This window comes from Thermobia domestica, chromosome 17 (genome assembly GCF_964235325.1).
Source record: "Thermobia domestica chromosome 17, izTheDome1.hap1.1, whole genome shotgun sequence".
Taxonomy (NCBI): Eukaryota; Metazoa; Arthropoda; class Insecta; order Zygentoma; family Lepismatidae; genus Thermobia; species Thermobia domestica.
This window is the reverse complement of record NC_137470.1, coordinates 9,943,970-9,962,734: the sequence shown is the minus strand read 5'-3', so window position 1 is coordinate 9,962,734 and position 18,765 is coordinate 9,943,970. Positions and strand designations below refer to the sequence as shown.

The 18,765-nt window shown below is 39.1% G+C and overlaps 1 protein-coding gene across 4 annotated transcripts in view; it reads left to right on the top strand.

The window, feature by feature from the left end:
* The first annotated feature begins 375 nt into the window (after nt 1-375).
* MESK2 (misexpression suppressor of KSR 2) overlaps nt 376-18,765 on the top strand; it is a 261,034-nt gene continuing 242,644 nt past the window's right edge. For 3 of the 4 annotated variants that reach the window (XM_081743534.1, XM_081743532.1, XM_081743531.1), the window contains exon 1: nt 376-552. The gene's annotated coding sequence lies outside the window, so the exon portion shown is untranslated. The remainder of the gene's footprint in view (nt 553-18,765) is intronic. The other variant, XR_014128807.1, reaches the window with a different exon arrangement.

Sequence of the window (18,765 nt, the reverse complement as noted above, 5' to 3'; positions counted from 1 at the left end):
AATTAGGGTTGTGGTTCGTCTTAGATGTATGTACGTAGTGTCTGAACTATTTTTAGCGTAAGTCAGTTAACACCACATTATTGCTATTAGTTATGACGCCAAAATGCATACAGAAAAATAATTCTTGTAAAATTTACTCAACACGTTATTGAATATAAGTATGTTAATATCGTATTAGTTGTAGGAATGTATAATTGAGTGATTTCGAGATGAAATGTAATTTGTCTTTGTGGAATAATAGAAATTATCTCGTGGAGTTAAATACTATTAGTTAGCAACATTGATCTGGGAGAGTGCTGCTTTTCCCTGCCATCTGTTGAGAAACTGCGTAGTTTACGTCACGTGGTGTGTGCTAACCAATCATTAGGCATAATGCGAGCAGGCATCTATTGAGAATAGAAACACTCAGTCAATTTCACTGGACTGTTGTGTGCAACACAGTGTGCATGATAAAAAAGCAGAAAAAAATTCTTTCATTGTGTGAAGTAAACGAATTATAAAAGATTTGGTGAACGTTAGGACTTTTTTGTTAGCAGCAATTTATTAAAATAGGTAAGAATTTCTGTTTGAAAGCTACTAATACTGTGCAAGTATTATTGTTTTGGTTTGAGGTGTGAATGTCTTAGATAAAAACAAACATTTTTTTAAAAAAATTGTTCAGCGTGTTATTGTTTTTTTCTAAAGTTCTTAATAACAACATAGTGATTGTTTACTAACAAAACATCTGGCATTTGATATATAAACATTATATGCTTTGTGTAATAAAGCATAGTTTTTATTATTTTTTTCCTAACTGTAGTCTGAATTAAATCTTCGATGTTTCTGTTCTTAGAACTAACATCTGTGGGTGGAGATATGATAGTATATGGAAAGATTTTTAATTTGTTTTAAAACCTTATAAAAATTATCGCAGCTGCTTTCATGTGGTTTTGGGCACAAAATATCTGTTTAAATATTTTTAGAGCATTTTTTTTTTTTAAAAAAAAAGAAATTCTGAGTTTGAACACAACACAACACGACGTATTTACATGCAATATGTCAAAATATTTTTTGCAAATTGAAATATTCAAATCCTAGTCTGAAGAGCTTTAATATAACAAATTGGCGTTACAGTTCGAAGACCCTAAAATTTATCTGTGAATAGTTCTCTACTTCCATTCGTTCAGTATTTTCGGTAAATTGTATATATGCTTATTTTTTATATATATATAAATTATATATAATATGGGTCCAGTTGCATGAGAGAAATTTTGAAGAAGGTTATATATGAGAAGTAATAAAACATAAATAAAAATCTAATAACAAGGTTATTAATTGACTTTATGAATTAAATTTTTACGCTGACATTATGATTCATTTTTGCAAAATTTTTTAGTGATTCTGTCAAACTGCCGAACATTCGGTAATTCTTTTCGCGTACATTTCCTACCGAGACTAAAATGTCAAAGCGTTTTTAAATAAATGATTAATTGTAGTAACAGTCATGATAGCAACTTTATTATAGTTCTCGAGTTTCAGAAATAAGGTTGAATGTTATATCGGGAATTGTATATAGCCCAATTCTGTACTTCATTCCTTTTAATGTATAAATATCCTAATTGTCATGCTACAAAGATACGAGAACACACTTGTCATTTATTCAAATAAATCTAATTTTCAATTTCCGTATATTATTATTATTATTATTATTATTATTATTATTATTATTATTATTATTATTATTATTATTATGCGAACTGCTGTATCGTAATCATTTGGTAATTGTACTGAAAGGCAGTTTCTCTAACAAAAATAATACCACAATTTATTACTATTATTGTCAACGCAATCGGGGTTATAGGCAGAACGAGCTGTCGTCGTGCAGGCGGCGACTATAGGCGTACGTAATAGGACATGCGCATTCGTTGGTCGTTACGGTAAAGACGATAGGCCAAATAGCATTGCCCCCTTATGAGTTCCGCGTAGTCCGTAACGGCGGGTACTTTCTTTGTGTCTCGGGTCTTGTCATTGGTTTAAGTAAATTACTTAAGGTAAGGTGAATAATAATTTAATAAAATTTTAGTACGTTATTCCCTTGTACAAAATTGTGTGTAGTACAAGGGCCTTTTTAGTCTGTCATTCTTGTTATAAATTAAGACTTGTCCTTGTACCAAAGTATTTTTAGTACAAGGGTCATGCTAAATATGTATTTTTTTTATATATATGTGTAGAGAATAAGCATTATTTTATCTTTCTTTTTATTTAATAAGCCGACGGCCGTGTTAGGGGTTAATCTTGTACTGAGCTTTATAACGATAGTAGCGAATATTTAAAAAAAAAAATGTTTATTTTAAATGTTGGACTGAATAATTGATTTTACTGTCATTACGATGGTATTTTAAGCTTAATTTATGTTCCAAATATATTTCCAAAATGTGTATTCATTGTAATGAAGTATTGATTTTGTTATTGAATTTCTGCGGAAATCTTAAGGTTACTAGTTATTTCGGGATCGAATCGCGGGATCTTTCCGTTAATGCATTGAGTTCTTGGATAAAATCTCAAAACATAGTAAAGCTTGGCGAATTTTGGGGTAATCCGTCGCTCTTAGAAGGGATTTTCTTCTTCTTTTTTTCAGCATGATTGTGAATCTTACTTTGTTCTTTTCATCACTGAACGCGGTGCCTCAGTGGTACAACGTTCAACTCTGGTGCATGGGGTTCTTGGTTCATTTCCAGCTTGCGCTAAGTGAGCTTTGTGGTAGACAAGCGCTATGTACGTGGGTTTTCTCGGGTTTTTCCAGTTTTCTCCCCCAAATCTTCATTCCACCATTTCCTACATTCCCCCGTCATCACCGTCTCCTTTAGCCTAGCCGGCATGATCCTGGGACGTAACGCTTAAAGATTTCGGATGGCATTTAGTATGTCCTCCAACTCGTTTCATGGGTCCAGATCCGAATACATTTTGTCTAAATTGTGATAAAGGTAGAAAACAACGAGCACTGTGGGGCTTCTATCTCCCTTCGCTCGATCAGCTGGAGATCTTATACGTGCAAGATTGAGGGAGATACGAAATACCAGCCAAGATTTCATTTCATTTTTTTAATCACTGAAAAAAGTAGTAAAATTTGTATCAAGGTTATGTCTATTATTTGTGTCTGTTTGTCTCTGTATAAGTGGCAAGGTTTAAAGAAAATAAGATATTTATTATACTCGAGATTAAAAATTACTCTATTGGTTAATTGAAGCTTGTCTCCTGTTTTTATTGTATCGGCGGCACATTCGTTTTTATATTGTATTCTCTCTAACCTAGGGTGTCGAACTAGTAAAAGTGATGGGTTGGTGGGAACGCTTCGGGTACTCTTGATCGGGTAGATAGCTGCTTATCAGGGACGTACGGAGGGGGGGGGACACGGGGGTCCGGACCCCCCCCGAAATTTCGACTTTTTAAAAATTTAGCCTAATTTTAGGGGCAATTTTAGCAATTTTAATATAAAATAGCTTCATATTTAGTTTGGACCCCCCCCCGAAATAAATTCCTGGGTACGCTACTGCTGCTTATCGGTAACTTGGGCCTCTTTAAAAACAGGTATATTAGAACATAGTAGGGTAGGAATAAGTACGGTAAAGTAGGGTTGGTTTGGGTTAAGGAAGTTTGTACCCGTTTTGTTAAAAAATAATCGAGTGTAATTTGTCCTGTCTTCTGAAGGATACAGACTGGAGCGGACATTGCAAATTTCTCCCAATTCTTTATATATATATATATATATATATATATATATATATATATATATATATATATATATATATACGATACTGTGTTGTACTCAGAATCACTTCTTGTCTGAAAGAATCCTCTTTTCAACTTATCTAAAGTTGTGACTTCTTGGACAGATGTACCCGGGCCCGTTTTAAGGTAGGTGCTATTCTGTGCTCGAGCACAGGGCGGCAGAATTTAGGAGGCGGCAAAATTTTGGATTTTTTAAAAAAAAAGATTCACAATGAAGTAATGTTTAAAACTAGCAATCCACAGAGTCCCGTGCAAGCGCGAGAAAATATGTGTGTTTAATTCGCTCTAATTAAAGTAGTTACTAATTAGCTAGATTACCTGATTATTTTTAAGAAGTCATCCTCTCCCACTCCCACCCAAAGGGGTGAGGATGAACTTGAACATCATGAAAACTAATACCGCTAGACTCAGCGACCTCGAAAACTATGAATTCCACACTAATATCTGTCGTTTTCGGTTACTTTTAACATCTTTCCCCTCCCTGGGAAGTGGAATTATGACCTTGAGGTTGAATTAGATTACAACTGTCACTATTCATATAAGCGGCCCCAAAGCCTATCAATTCAACTCTAATATTGGTCGTTTTCGAGGGGGACAAATTTTGTGCGGGAGCGGCGAATTATTTAGGGCACATGGGTGCACAATATATAAACCGGGCCTGAATGTTTCCATTCGGATGCCATTACTGAACTCACCAACTGGCGATAATGTCTTCCTATGCTTTAAAATCTCAAATACGAGTTTAAGATTTCATCCATTGTTGGCGTGAAGTCACAATAGTATCTTAGTGATGACCATAATCTAAGAATCGACGGCCGGGTTACTGAGAAGTAGGATCATAGGCGCTGACTTTTAATTTTTTTTTTTCAATGTGTGCTCACGACGTTCTAATTAGAAGATACTCCGCAACGTCTCATATTCTACTATTTAAAAAAAGAAAAAGGAAAAAAATCAATGCTTCTCAAACTGGGGATCTTTCTCCGTAAGACGTGAAAGACTATCAAAGGGGCACGGGCGATTGAAATAAAATGAACTGTGACGTTAATTCGAAAGGCATCCGGATCTTAAAAATTTGTTTGTTTATGTTGTATACTAATATCTACATGTTGTATGTGACAAAAGCCGAACTAAGCATTGAATTAAATAGGTTATATTTAGTAATACAGCTTACACTAGATAATCTATTTTTTACGGCATTAATGTGTAATTTTAAAATTAAAAACAACACAAATATTCTATGAGTGCTTGAGACGCGGAGCATCCATATAGTCGGCGCCTCTGGGTAGGATTTTCGAAGCCCGAATTAGCGGAAGTATACTGTAATTGTTTACTTTTGCATTTGCTTGTTAGGTCGTCCTAATTGGGGTAAGTTTCGCACTCAGTTTAGGGCATTCTTTTATGCCTTGTGAACAGGGATGGGCACGAGCGAGTTTTCTTTGAAACTCGATTCGACTCGGTACAGACGTCTTTGAGCTCGACTCGAAAAAGCTTCCTTCAACTCGACTCAAATCCGGGTCACTATCGAGTCGAGTCGAGCCATATCAAGCTAAACCCCTGTGTGTAGTTGTGTAGTTTTAAGTACTTTCTTCAAGTATCCTACATAGACAATATAATTATTATCAATGGTGGTACTACTACTACTACTATTACTACTAATTATTATTATTATTATTATTATTATTATTATTATTATTATTATTATTATTATTATTATTATTATTATTATTATAACACCGTGTATAGACATGAAAGATAGGTTGTTTTTATCTGAATATTAAAAACTAGTTGACTGTCGAGCTCGGTCGTCAAGAAGTCTTCAGGAGGCAGGGACATCGTTCAAGAGGTTCTGGGTTTGAGTTCCGGAGCAAGTATTCAGGCTTGAACCAAAAATTGTTAAATGTTACAGGGCGCCAGGCAAACATGTTCAAAACTGCCCGGCCCGGATTTAAGGTTGTTGACGGTTCGAGAGACTCGGTTCACAGCCAATTCACTATTGAGCCGAACCGAGAAATGAGCCGAGCCAACAGCTCACCCAACCGAGTCGAACCGAGCTGATGGCTCACCCCAACCTGTTCGAGCCATTGGCTCAGTTGAGCAGAACCGAATGAAGCTGATGGACTAGTTTCAGCCGAGCCGCCTTGAGCTGTTCGCTCAATTAAACCGAGCCGAACCGTTTGATATCACTTGCTTGGGCTCAAATATTCGTCCGTCCAGGTCTCAGCCTTCATGGTAAGAACTACAGTATATATTTATATTGGTGCTCACGACGTTTTAGACTGTCTCGTTATAAAAATCTATTGTCGTCTCGTTATCGAGGCGAGACGAAATGCGAGTAGTGTCCCCTGTCGTGAACTGCTTACATTTCTGATGGATTTCACTTTCCAGTCTAATCAGGTCATGATTTCAAATCGAGTTCAAACTAGCTGAATGTGCGAGCCATTTATCAAACTCGATCCGACTAGAGAAAATTACCTTTGACTCGACTCGAAACTCGTACCAAAAGAAAATATTCCTGTAGATTTTTTTTTGGGGGGGGGGTGCCTGACATCCTAAATTACTACATATTTTTTGTGTATGAAGTAACTCACATAGATGATTCATTTCAGTATGGACCAATGAATTTGCCGTGATAAATATTTTCGAGATAGTATTTAAACGGATTTCAAGCTATTGTGATTCGCCCTCGTTGCTAATAAAACTTAACGTCCATCATGGATTCATTATGTTCGTACGAAGCTTTGTATTTTCCGGTAATTGAGAATATGATTTCTTATTCCTTAATACCAGTCCAATTTTAATGGCGTTTAAAAGTTTTAGATGGCTATGTGAATGTTTTTTTGAGAATTGCCAGCCTTTATTACTCATCGTAAATCTACCTTGTTGCTTTCTGTCTGGTATAGGAAACCAATATGTTGTGGTATTGTTCCATAATTTGTTTTTAGATTTTCATTCACAATGTGAAGTCTGCTGTGGAGTGTGAAACTTCGTTTTTTTTTTTTTTTTTTTTTTTTTTTTTTTTTAAAAACTTGAAATGGGAGTATTAGCGTTACTGATGGGGTTATTAGATTCCTTTCTCTTCTTGAATGAATTAACACCTGTTATAGTAACCTGACTGGCTACTAGTTGGCCCCGGCGGCTGACGTGTCGGTCCCAAATTCTCAAACCCCCAACCCATGAGCGCCCAAAGAAAATTTTCTACGGAAGGGGGTTTGGGCATGTCCCTGGTATCTGTATTAAGTTTGGTATATTTTATTTGTATTAAGAAATACAAGTTGTTTTCGTAAGCCGCGGGAGCCCCAGACCCCTTGTTTTCCTTCGGGCTCCCATGCCGCAACTATCCTTACATCAACTAACCACTGTTTTTCCACGATAAAAACATAGTAATCTTTAGTAGCAACATCGTACATTATACCATAAAGATCATAATGTAAAATCAGGGTATATGTTTAGTAACAATATTTGAGAATAACACAGACAGTAATCATTATAATACTTTTTTCATTTCGCCTTGGGATGGCTGAAATTAGTAATCTGTTAATAAAAAACTACGGACAAATTAATAAAGTTAGCGCTGACGGTTTCAATATTCGGGGAAACGGGGTACCATAAGCTGCAAAAGAGCGTCCATTGCACGTAGCCCGATTTTTTCCCCCGGGGAATGGGGGAATTAACCTTCCGGAACAAGCACGACAAAATCTTCTCGTAAGGGCATTAATATCAGTAAGCACTTGTGGTCCACGAACTACGTCAAATACCCAGTGTGTATTTGTGCAAATCGTTTGCGGATATGCCTACAGCGTGGTAACGGAATTATCTACTGTGGTTGCGAAGTGATAAAAGATCAGGAAGGAAATTATCAATAGTAAATACTAATATTGCTGCCAGAGGTTGGTGTAATGGCGTTTCCTTTCTATTTACGCAATTTTTATTCCAAATTTCTGACCTCTATTAAAATTTTTATTTGGTCTCCTTTCGATTTGGCCCCTGTCTGGGTGACAATCGCCACTTGGGCAAGTCCGGGTCTGCCCTACTGAAATATGATGTTGAGAATGGTCCTAAAGTAGAAGAATTTTATGTAAAATTATCACAGGTGAGAATATACGTCCTTCCTCCTGGAGTAGTTAACCGCAGCAGTATAAATATTTAAGTGACTCTCCTGCAAAATTAATAACTTTTGAGTTACGTTCCTTTCTATTAGAGGAACGATATGCTCCAGTCTTAGGGTTGCCAACTGGCCGGTATTTCACCTGCCTAGCCGGAAATATTGTTGTTATTTTCATTAAGGCAGGTGACCGGTACAAACTTGTTACCAGCCTCTTTATGACCGGTGTTTTGAAATTTGTAATCCAGAATAAAACATGGAACATCGAAATTCTTCAACGGTGCCTTTACAAATACAAATTTCCTTTGTATTATGCATTAAGTATATTTTTTTTTAATCTATGTAAGATTTTTTTCTCATTTATTTAACATAGGAAATTTAATAACGATTGGATTTCATTCTGAAACGTTGTTTTCAACAATAGAGACAGAAGTGTATAATTTGTCATAATTATGCGGCATAAATATAGCGATACATTTAAATTGTCCATCGAATGTTGGCAAATATTTCTTAGGTATTTTTGTTAGCACAATGTTTGCTGGATTGTTTAGTTTTGCGTCTCTAGCTGCTGATATGAGAACTTTCCTTAAACTTCCAACTTCCTTCCTTAGGACTTATTTAAACTCCTGTAGTTGAAGTATACGTTTAAGGAGTATATTTCATTTTGAAAATTCAAACTTGTCACGTAAGGATTAATATACTTTTGTTCATGTCTTTCTATAATTTTTAAAGAAGTGACAGTTAAAGGTAAATAAAATGATCAATACCGACTTCAGTTCCTCATTTTTAGCGCAGTGTATCTATTTAGCTTATTAGTGAATGTGCTAAAGAGAACGTATGTAGAATAGAGGTGCTCACGCACTTTTGCCCATGATAGGGTTCCCATGGATGGGTTCGAACAGAGATACTTCCCACTTAGGCCTATATCATAGGAAATTTTGAGGGGGTGCCGGTAATATTATTTTCCAGAGTTGGCAAATCTGTTACAAACAATCTGATGATTCGTTAGTATTTCATGTGTTCAGATCAATGGAAGTTCGATCAGTTTATCGGGTTCCATTTTCTTTTCGTATCTTTTGGTGACCATTGGCTGGCCTATAGAACAGTATTTGTTGAGAGTCTTCGGCCCCCTAACAAGTGGGTCCGTAGTTTGGGTTCTGAATCTCCTTCAAATCACAGTCTTTCACTGCAGCCATGGCAACACGCATGATGGACTGGAATATTTGGTGTGCATCCTTATGATGTACGAACCATGATGCTAGGATAGAAAGGGTATTCAAGGAAATTTTTACCGGAGAACCTATTTTGCACAGACATTTAGAGCATCCCTCAATATTTTTCAGATCTCTGCGTTAAAACAAGGGGACCCGCAGAGCAAAAAGGAAAAAAAAAGGATATTTTTTAACAAAAATCCCTTTTTCGGGATTTTTCCGCCTCAGATACGTGATAGAAACATGTGAATGGTACCGTTTGAAAGGCTGTTCTATTCTGAAGAGAATGAAGTACAAAATATGACCCCAGAATGAATAGGGATGTCTCAAGTATTTTTTTTATACCAGAGATCAGGGTCTTTTGTGGTAATCTGGGGCATTGTGGTGATCATTAGTAAATATTTTTCTCGCCCTTAGTATTCCAAATAGAAACTTGAAATTTTTTACGCACATTTAGAACACCCCTTAGTGTTTTTAGTTGATTTTCAGGTCTCTGCGTTATCATAGCGGGGGGCCGGAGGGGCTCGAAATTTAAAAAAGTAAACTGAGAAAAATCCTGATTTCTGTCAAAGTTTCCAGTCTCAGGGATACGATAGGGAAACACAAATTTTATAGCTTCAAAGGTTTTTCCATTCTAAAGAGAATGAGGTACAAACTATGATCCTAGGATAAATAGGGATGATGCTGTAGTTGCTTTACTGAAAGTCTATAATTTGCCTTAAAAAAAAAGCCACATCTTTAAAGGCTTAAGGCCTTGGCACACAGAATGTAAGCTGCAATTCGGGCAGGGCGTTGCGAAATCCAACGCGGGTTGCGATCTGGGGATGTCACACACATTACAGCATGGTAGGGCATGCGGGCAGGTAAAAAGGTCAGTCGCTTGAGTTTCTCAATATTGGTTTCAACAGAGAACGTTATACAATATGCAGGCAGCTGATTAGAAACTCGACTGACCGCTGCCCATTGCATGCTGGTTGAGGTCGTTATCGCTTACCGGAGTGTGTTGGACAGAGACGATGCAATATTAACGAAGGATGTTATAAAATAGAGGATCTGCCCAGAAACAGAAAAATTATAAATAAGGACGCCCCTCAGGAAAGTCTGCGTCCTGACAGAGAGTAAGGCATCAACCATCTGTCTACATGCCTCTCCTCACATGCAGTTAGTCAACTATAGCATCTGTCTGGTGGGAGTGTATGTCGTGGCTTCTATCTTAAACGGAGACATTTACACGCGAATCTAAAGTTGTATAGATAGAAAGAAAGAAGGGTAAAAGAGATGAAAGGAAAGCGCGAGAGAAGTTTATTTTGATTTTGAGAGAGGGACAAAAAACCTGGAAGCCAGGGGGGAAAAAAAACCTAAATCGGTCATGCTGCATTCATAGGCAATTTACATGGCAAAACCACACTGTGAAGGGGTGGCAAAAATCCATGTAAAATATCTGTTACTGCGTTTAGATAATTTATCTGTATTGAATTAATGTGTTAAGAATGTCTGTAATTGGGGAGTGTTTTGTTACTAGGGGATTCTGTTATTTTTTAATCATGCTCATGCAAATCTGGTCGTCTTCTTGATCCTTAGTCGGTGCTTGAGTCGTCATCTGTCAGCAGATATTTTTTTAATTCTGCTTTGGGTCCTGAGAATCGTTGAAGGGAAGGAACGTATAACTGCCCATCTGTTGTTAGGATAGGGTTTATAGTAGTGGTGGGCACAAAAACCGGTTTTTCGGTTTTTAGAAAAAACGAAACCGGTTTTTGAAAATTTTCAAAAAACCGGTTTCGGTTTTCTTCAAAACCGGTTCGGTTTTCTCCAAAACCGGTTCGGTTTTTTACCAGGTCCGGTTTTGGTTTTCTTCAAAACCGATTCCGGTTTTTTTTCAAAATTTGTTCTATTTCTGACCAGAATGGTGTTTCGTTGTTCTCCGCAAACCGAATCCATTTCCACAGAAATAGTTTTATGTGTTTTCGAAAAGTTTTCACCGAAACCAGTTTCGGTGAAAACCGAACCGGTTTTGGAGAAAACCGAAACCGGTTTCGGTGAAAAACCGAACCGGTTTTGGAGAAAACCGAACTGTCGGTTTTTCGGGTTTCGGTTTTTATAGAAACCGGTTTTCGGTTTTTTTTTATAAAAACCGGTTTTGCCCATCCCTAGTTTATAGACTGCCGGGAGATTTTGGTTGTAGCTTCTTGTATTGTCTTGGCTAGTAGCTTCTGGTTGGCTGTTTCTGTTGTTAGTGTTAATACTGAATTTAACCATGTGATCATTCTGTCGGTGACTGTGAACATAGCTTCTTGGATCCAATCATGGAGGGTTTCTGCGGGTGATTGGATCAGTTTCTCTTCTTCTTCATTGCTGACTTTCCGATTCTGCTTTCGGGTTGCTCTGGTCCTTACTAGAGCCATCGTTCATTTCTCCTTGGGGTGTAGCTGTTTCTTGTTTTTGAGTAAGCTGCCTTTCTCTGATTATTTTCACGGCTATGGATCTAGTGTGGTGTGGTCGTTTCGGGCAGTTGTCATTTCCTGTTCTGTGGCCGGTTTTTCTGCAGGTCGCACAGAAATTATTGTTAATTGCGTTGTTACACAAGTCTTCGTGTTCCTTCCCACAACGGTGACACACTCTTCTGTTTTTGCACTGAGCTCTCTTGTAGCCATATTGGTAGCATTTGTAACACGGCATTAGCCGTGGCGGTGCTCTGGATGTTTCAACGCTATGGTGTGCTGTCCCTATGGTGATTCCGTGTGCTATCAATTTGTTTATTTGAGCAGGATCTTCTGAGAACAATCTGAGTAAGGCTGCCGGTCCTTTCTGGATTTGTATTCTCACTGCGTTGGTGAAGTTGATCTTTAGTTTCCTTAACTCAGATTTGAAATTTTCAACATCTGTGGAGATTGGTACGTTCTTAAAAACACACGTGAATATTCGCTGATTTTGTTGGGTTCTCTTGAGAGCTTCTTTCTTTTTGGTTTGCGAATCATCTTGCTGTGATGATGTGTCTTGCTTCTTCTTGCTGTGTTTGCCTTTGACTGGAGTGAACTCTTCTTCGTCTGCCGGTTCGTTGACTTCATTATTTTCTTCTGTTTGTGGTGGTGTCTGGTCCTTGAAAGGGCCGGAAGGCTGAGATGTCTTTTCTTCTGATGTGGAAGCTTCTGCTGTTTCGTGTTTGCTGGTTTGGTGGAGCATAACTGCCTTATCACCGAAGCCTCTGGCTTTGAAGATGCGAAGGAACAAATCTTTTGCTGTTGGAGTGGTGAAGTCAATCCTGAACCTGTTACTACCTCTGTATGCGACGCGTACTTCTGCAGTATCCATCTTTTCTGCTATGATAGTGAGGACTTCATCAGTTGTGTAGGCGACTTCATATAGTTTCACTTTGGGCACTGTCACTTGTTGAGCTATTGGAGTGTTTGTTTGGTGCTGTTCGTTTTCTCTTTCTTCATCATCTCTCTTGCTGGGAGTTTGTAGTCTTACCTCTTCTTCTAGAGTGGGCTCTCTGGGTGCGTTCTTCAAATTATGGGGGAGTCATCTGCTTCTTTCTTCAGTCATCACTGTAGTGTCCTCGGGCTTGGGAAGGCTCCCTTGCCGGTCGTCTTGTGGGTGACTACTTCTTTTGGCGTGGCATGGCGCTTGTGGACCTGATAAGGACCAGTTACTAATTGAGGGAAGGCTCTCTAATTTCGTGTAGAGGCTTCACTAATGCTATCCCAGAGAGATAACAAAGCGTTCCCGTCAGCCGACTGTCGGCACAGCCTGTTCAGCCTATATGACCAGAGCGAATCTTGGCGCACGATATGGGGTCAAGTCGACGGGAAGCAATGCTTATTTCTCCAGGAAGCGGAGTTTGTAAGAGTGTGTTGAAGTAATTTTTTTATTTGCACAACAATCTCTTCTCTTTAATGCAGGATTATCTTATAAGACTATCCTGCTAATTCTCTTATAATGAGTCTTCTCTTCTTGCTGCGTTTCGCTACTTCAATCATCTTTCTTCTTAGTACTGCAGCATTGCAAACTTCTTGCTGAGTAGCGACTGCTTAGTTGTCACCGATAGGTATCCACAGTCGTAAGAAGTTCGTCGACGACAGCTCCAACATTCTGCTCAAATTGACTGAAATTTCAATTCAGGATCTGCCCATACCTATCTTAATCGTATGAACTGAATGAACCCAGAAAAACAACCGAGCATCGTCTAAGCTGGCGCGTCTGATTGGCTACTCTCGTTTCCGCCATGATTGTTGGCTCGAAACATTGCGATCTTAGTGGCGCGGAGTGAGTAGAGTAGGTGTGGCGAAGCTGTGACGTATGGCTTCACGATTTTCTTGTATGGGCAGGTCCTCTATTTTATAACATCCTTGATATTAACGAACACTGATTAGCTTTCAGCCTGCTGCGGACGGAGTTCGCAGAACATGATCGCAGCCCGCATCTTCTCTGCCAAGGTCTTTAATGTGGGCTCTGAGGCTTGAATCCAATTCAGTTGGTAGATGCATGGATCAACTTGCGAGCTCAATTTTCGCAGTATATGCCGTTCCCCACCAATGTGTGTCACATCCAAATGAGCTGGATTAGGATCATGCCATTGACCTGGTTCCTCACAGTGTAATTAATTTAGATGAGTTCCCGTGATTGCGAAAATTAAAATGTGACTGATTTCAAGTAAGAGGTACCGGTTAAAACTCACGGTTGATCGGTAACAGCTCTCCGAGTGACTCATGTGACTTGGAACCTCGTATTTTTGCCCTGTCGGTAGTGGAACCGTGAAACGTTTATTTCCATGATGCTTACGGGAGTGTCCTTCTACCCCATGGTCAATCCAGAAGATGGCTGCCTGAATTTTCTGTCATGTTTCCTTGTTTGATGCTTATGACTTAAAATAATACCCTCCCTGGAGATAACCGCCTCGACTGGAATTTTAGGGTACGGGTAGAAATCACAAGGAGCTAGGTCGAGTGAGTAGGGTTGATGTGGGTCAGTGATCTGTTTTTTTTTTTTTTGTTTTTTTTTACATTAATCTAATGGTATCGTTAATTGTCGCTCAAATGAAGAGAAATAAACGTTGCTGCAATTCGTATAGTGTTTAGTTACCTTTTGGAATGCGTTTACATATTGATTGGAAAATGATTTGAAGCTTAGAATCACGTTCATACCGCCGCCATATGAGATATTGATCTACAACTTTGTGAGAGATCCAAATCACATGAACTTCCATGGGGAATCGATCCTGGGTTCCCGCCCAAATAAGTTTGTGGTGGACAGCATCGTGTCCTTGGGCTTTCTCGGGATACTCCTATTTACTCCCACATTTTGATTCCACCAACTCTTCCACCATCATTCACTTGCCTTACCGTCTTCTCGGCCTAACAGGCATGATCGTGGGACGTGAGGTTGAAAAATTTTAGAACTTGGATAAGAAAAAGAGAGTCCATTACCGGTTATTGTATCGTCTGCTATTATGTAAGGCTGTATAGGCACAAATGTAATGTGGGTTCCATATGGACAAGACTTTCTTAGAAACTCCAGGAAACGTGCACACATTTTCACCGTCTCTCCGCAAATCTTTCCCTGAGTGAAAAATCGACAAGAGACACTGTTTCGTATCCGCTTAGATCTGCTGCAGATCTATATGCTTACAAAATTTGGTGCCTCGAGGTGACTTCTCTGTGCGAAAATCTCATGACGCATTATTATTAAATGAAGTCGGTGATAATTTAGAAATGTACATCCTATTGTCTATTCGGGGACCGCGGTGGCTCAGTGGTAGAGCCTTCACCTCTGGTGCTTGGGGTCCGGGATTCGATCCCAGCCGCCGCCAAGTGAACTTTGTGGTGGACAAACATCGTGTGCGTGGGTTTTCTCGGGGTTCTCCCACTTTCTTCATTCCACTCTTTCATTCATTACTCATCATCACCGTCTCCTTTAGCCTAACCGGCATAACCGTGGGACGTAAAATTCAAAAATTTCATTTTTTCCTATTTATTCCTAAATACATCTGGACGGAATCTCGGCTTCAGGTTGCTGTCGTCTTTATTATTATTATTATTATTATTATTATTATTATTATTATTATTATTATTATTATTATTATTATTATTATTATTATTATTATTATACTTGGCATGTGATTATGGCAAATTGGGCTACAATTAAGCTCATAACACGTGCAAATAGAACTAGGCTTCTACCTCCACTTGAACCGTACGCAATCTCGCGTCTCTTCACTGGATGACAAGACTTTTGCTGTCTTTTCAATTCCCATGTTGTGTTTTCTTGTTTTGAAAATTAAGTATAATGAGATTTCTACCTAGGTAGTTTGATGTGTTCCCGACTATGTCCTTTAAGCTAAAGGAGACGCAAGGTTAATGATTATAATGGAAATGAATGAATTATGCAGTGGGAGGAAACTAGAAAGCTCATAGATAGTATCCGGTACCAGAGGTGAGCATTGTACCCAGTAGCGTAGCGTTAACTTTCGCAAAGGGGAGACAGCACAGGCGCACCCTTGAGGGGGGGAGTCAACCGGGTTCCGACATCCCCAAAACTTCTTAAGTCAATATACTTTTATTAATTTTCTTAATAAAACTATGCTTGCTTAGTAGAGAAATTATTGATGTAGAATGAAAATTTGATCTTACATATCATCTGTACTATTTCTCTTATAAAAACAACGTAGTTCCATATTTTTTCTGAAAATATAGATGAAAGTACTTTACAGTTACTTTTCTTGTCGAGTGCAGAATAATATCCGTTCAATACTACATAGACGTAGTGGCTTGGATCCAGGGCCGTAACTTATGGGGGCAAGGGGGCAATTGCCCTCCAGAGAAGCTCCCCGCCGTTCGAGTGTGACCCATTTTAAGACAAAATTTTCTTACTCCATATACGATACGAACATGAAATTATAAATGAAACCAAGCAAATGTTAATGGAAGAATTGGTGGACTGAGAATGTGGAAGGAAACGGATGTACCTCAAGAATCCCCGGGGACATGATGTCCGCTACAAAGTAACTTGGCCTGGAATCGAACCAAGGACCCCGCACTCCAGAGGTACCGTAAATGCTGTACCACTGACTCAGCATACCCCCAACAAGCATCAAGTACTGACCCTCTCCCAGATATTTTTCGGAAAATGCGGACTAATATCAAAATATCACAGGGGTGCACAGGGACAATATTATGGTATACTGGTTATCGCAAATTAATTTTATTAGCTCCGAGGGTGGGGGATCAACTCCATGGGAAGGAAAGGGGGCAAGAGGGCTCAGTGGTAGAGAGCCTATCACTGGTGTATGGAGTGGCTGGTTCGGGATCCCCGGACACGTAAGTTTGTGGTGGACAACATCGTGCTCGCGAGTTTCCTCGGAGTACTCCAATTTCCTCCCACTTTCTCATTCCACCAATTCTTGCATCATCATTCACTTGTTTTAGTCGTCGTCTCCCGTAGGCTAATAGACATAATCGTGGGACGTTAGACTCCAAGATTCATTTCATTCTTTTCGATGGGGAGATAGAAAGCGCCTAGAAAAGACATTGGTCGAGTTGGAAATAGATGTTCTGTAGGTACCTAGAGACTGGTCTCCAAAGCATTGAATAATACAGCAGGCAACCGATGCGCTGATCACACATCGTTCACTGATCATGCCCCTTAACCCTCGTAACCCGAAACGCCATAGGGGGTCGCGGTGGCTCAGTGGTAGAGCGTTTACCTCCGGTACTTGGGGTCTCTGGTTCGAACCCAGCTTGCGCCATGTGGATTTTGTGGTGGACAAACACCGTGTGCGTTGGTTTTCTCAGGGTTCTCCCGTCTCCTCCCAATTTGTTCAATCCACCATTTTATTAGTTTCTCATAATCACCGTCTCTAACCTAACCAGCATAAACGTGGAACGTAAAAAGATTTCTTTCATTTTTTTTTTCGAAACGCCATAGTATTTAGTGTACTATGGTCTGTCAATAACAAAGCGGTGCTTTTGTTTTCTTGATAACGTAATCAGATTTCTTGTGAGGATACCGTTCCACTACAATAGTAAACATTGAATAATTTGTTTTTATTAACCACTGCAGACGCTTTTCAAAATTAATTAGTTACAGAAATGCGTAAGACAAGCTTGCTGTTGGTGAATGCGTATTTTCGTGGGGTTGGTCAAGTTTAACATACGTTTATTTATTTATTTATTTATTTATTTTGTGGTCTATGTTTATCTGTGAGAAGGCCGCGGTGGCTCAGTGGTAGAGCGTTCACCTCTGGTGCTTGGTGTCCCGGGTTCGATCCCAGCCCCCCGCCAAGTGAACTTTGTGGTGGACAAACACCGTGTGCGTGGGTTTTCTCGGGGTTCTCCCGTTTCTTCCCACTTTCTTCATTCCACCCTTTCATTCGTTACTCATCATCACCGTCTCCTTTAGCCTAACCGGCATAACCGTGGGACGTAAAACTCAAAGATTTCATTTCATTTTCATATGTTTATCTGTTGCCTCTACGGGACTGGGAAGAAGTTCAACGCAGATCTGCAAAAGTCGTACTGGGTGCTGGGATTAAGACATTGAAGAAAACGATAACTTTCACTTAAATATCTCGTGATTATGTCTTTTAATTTAAGGGAAACGGATGATGGAAGATCGAAGAATCGGCAGTTTATAGGAGGGGTGTATATATATAGGGACGGATCCAGGATATGATCAAGGGAGGGGCTGTAAAGCAGGATTGAAACCCATTTTATTCAGTGTATACCTGAGCGTCAAGGTGAGGGCTATAGCCCCCCTTGGATCTGCCACTATATATATATATATATATAAATGATATGAAATTACCGATATTAGTGTTGAATCCATAGTTTTCGGGGTCGCTGAGGTGGAGAGAGACACTTCCGATGCCGTTTAAATCCAAATTCGGTCCACAATAGTAATATTTAATTTTTGTTTATATATATTGCTTATAATTGTTTAATTTTCATTATATTTTCTTTGTTTCTATCGATTTGAGAGCACTTCAGTAATAAATAGTACAAAGCTGGGTGCGAGTTACGGCCAGGGATGGGGAAGAAAGCGTTTATCTCTGGCTGAAAGGCGGAAAAAATTCCCAGGGAGAGATGCTATTTGCCCTTTCTACCCTCAGTTGTATTTGTTACATTATTCAAATTCTTCAATTCAATGTACTAAACGTGATTCCATTTGAAAATTTAATAGAAAATTAACTGTAAAAAGTAATTTTAACTCATAGCCTCACACTTAATTCTACCTAGGTAATAGTTTGTGAGGTAGTGTATGATATTGATATGATCCAGAAATACTATAAGGTAACCAAGAAAGTTCTGTCACCTTTTCACAAACAACGTTAGAACATCGATATATTACCTAAGACGTATCTGGAAGATCAAAAATAGTCCCCATCAGCATTGACCACCTTCTGCCAATGTTCTGGAAGACCATCGATTCCATCGCCGTAGAACTTAGTGGACCGTGAAGCGAAGAAGGTATCAAGTGCATTTTGGACCTCTACTGGGGATTTGAACAGGCGTCCTCTAAGATGATTATCCAAGGAATGGAGCAGGTGATAATCGGACGGTGCATTGTCTGGGTAGTTTGGCGGATGGGAGTTCCCATCCAAGGCGTAGAATGGTGTCCCGGCTCATCCTAGTTACGTGGAGCTTACCGTTGTTCTGTAACAGGAGGACCCCTTTGTGATTCAGAAGTGCT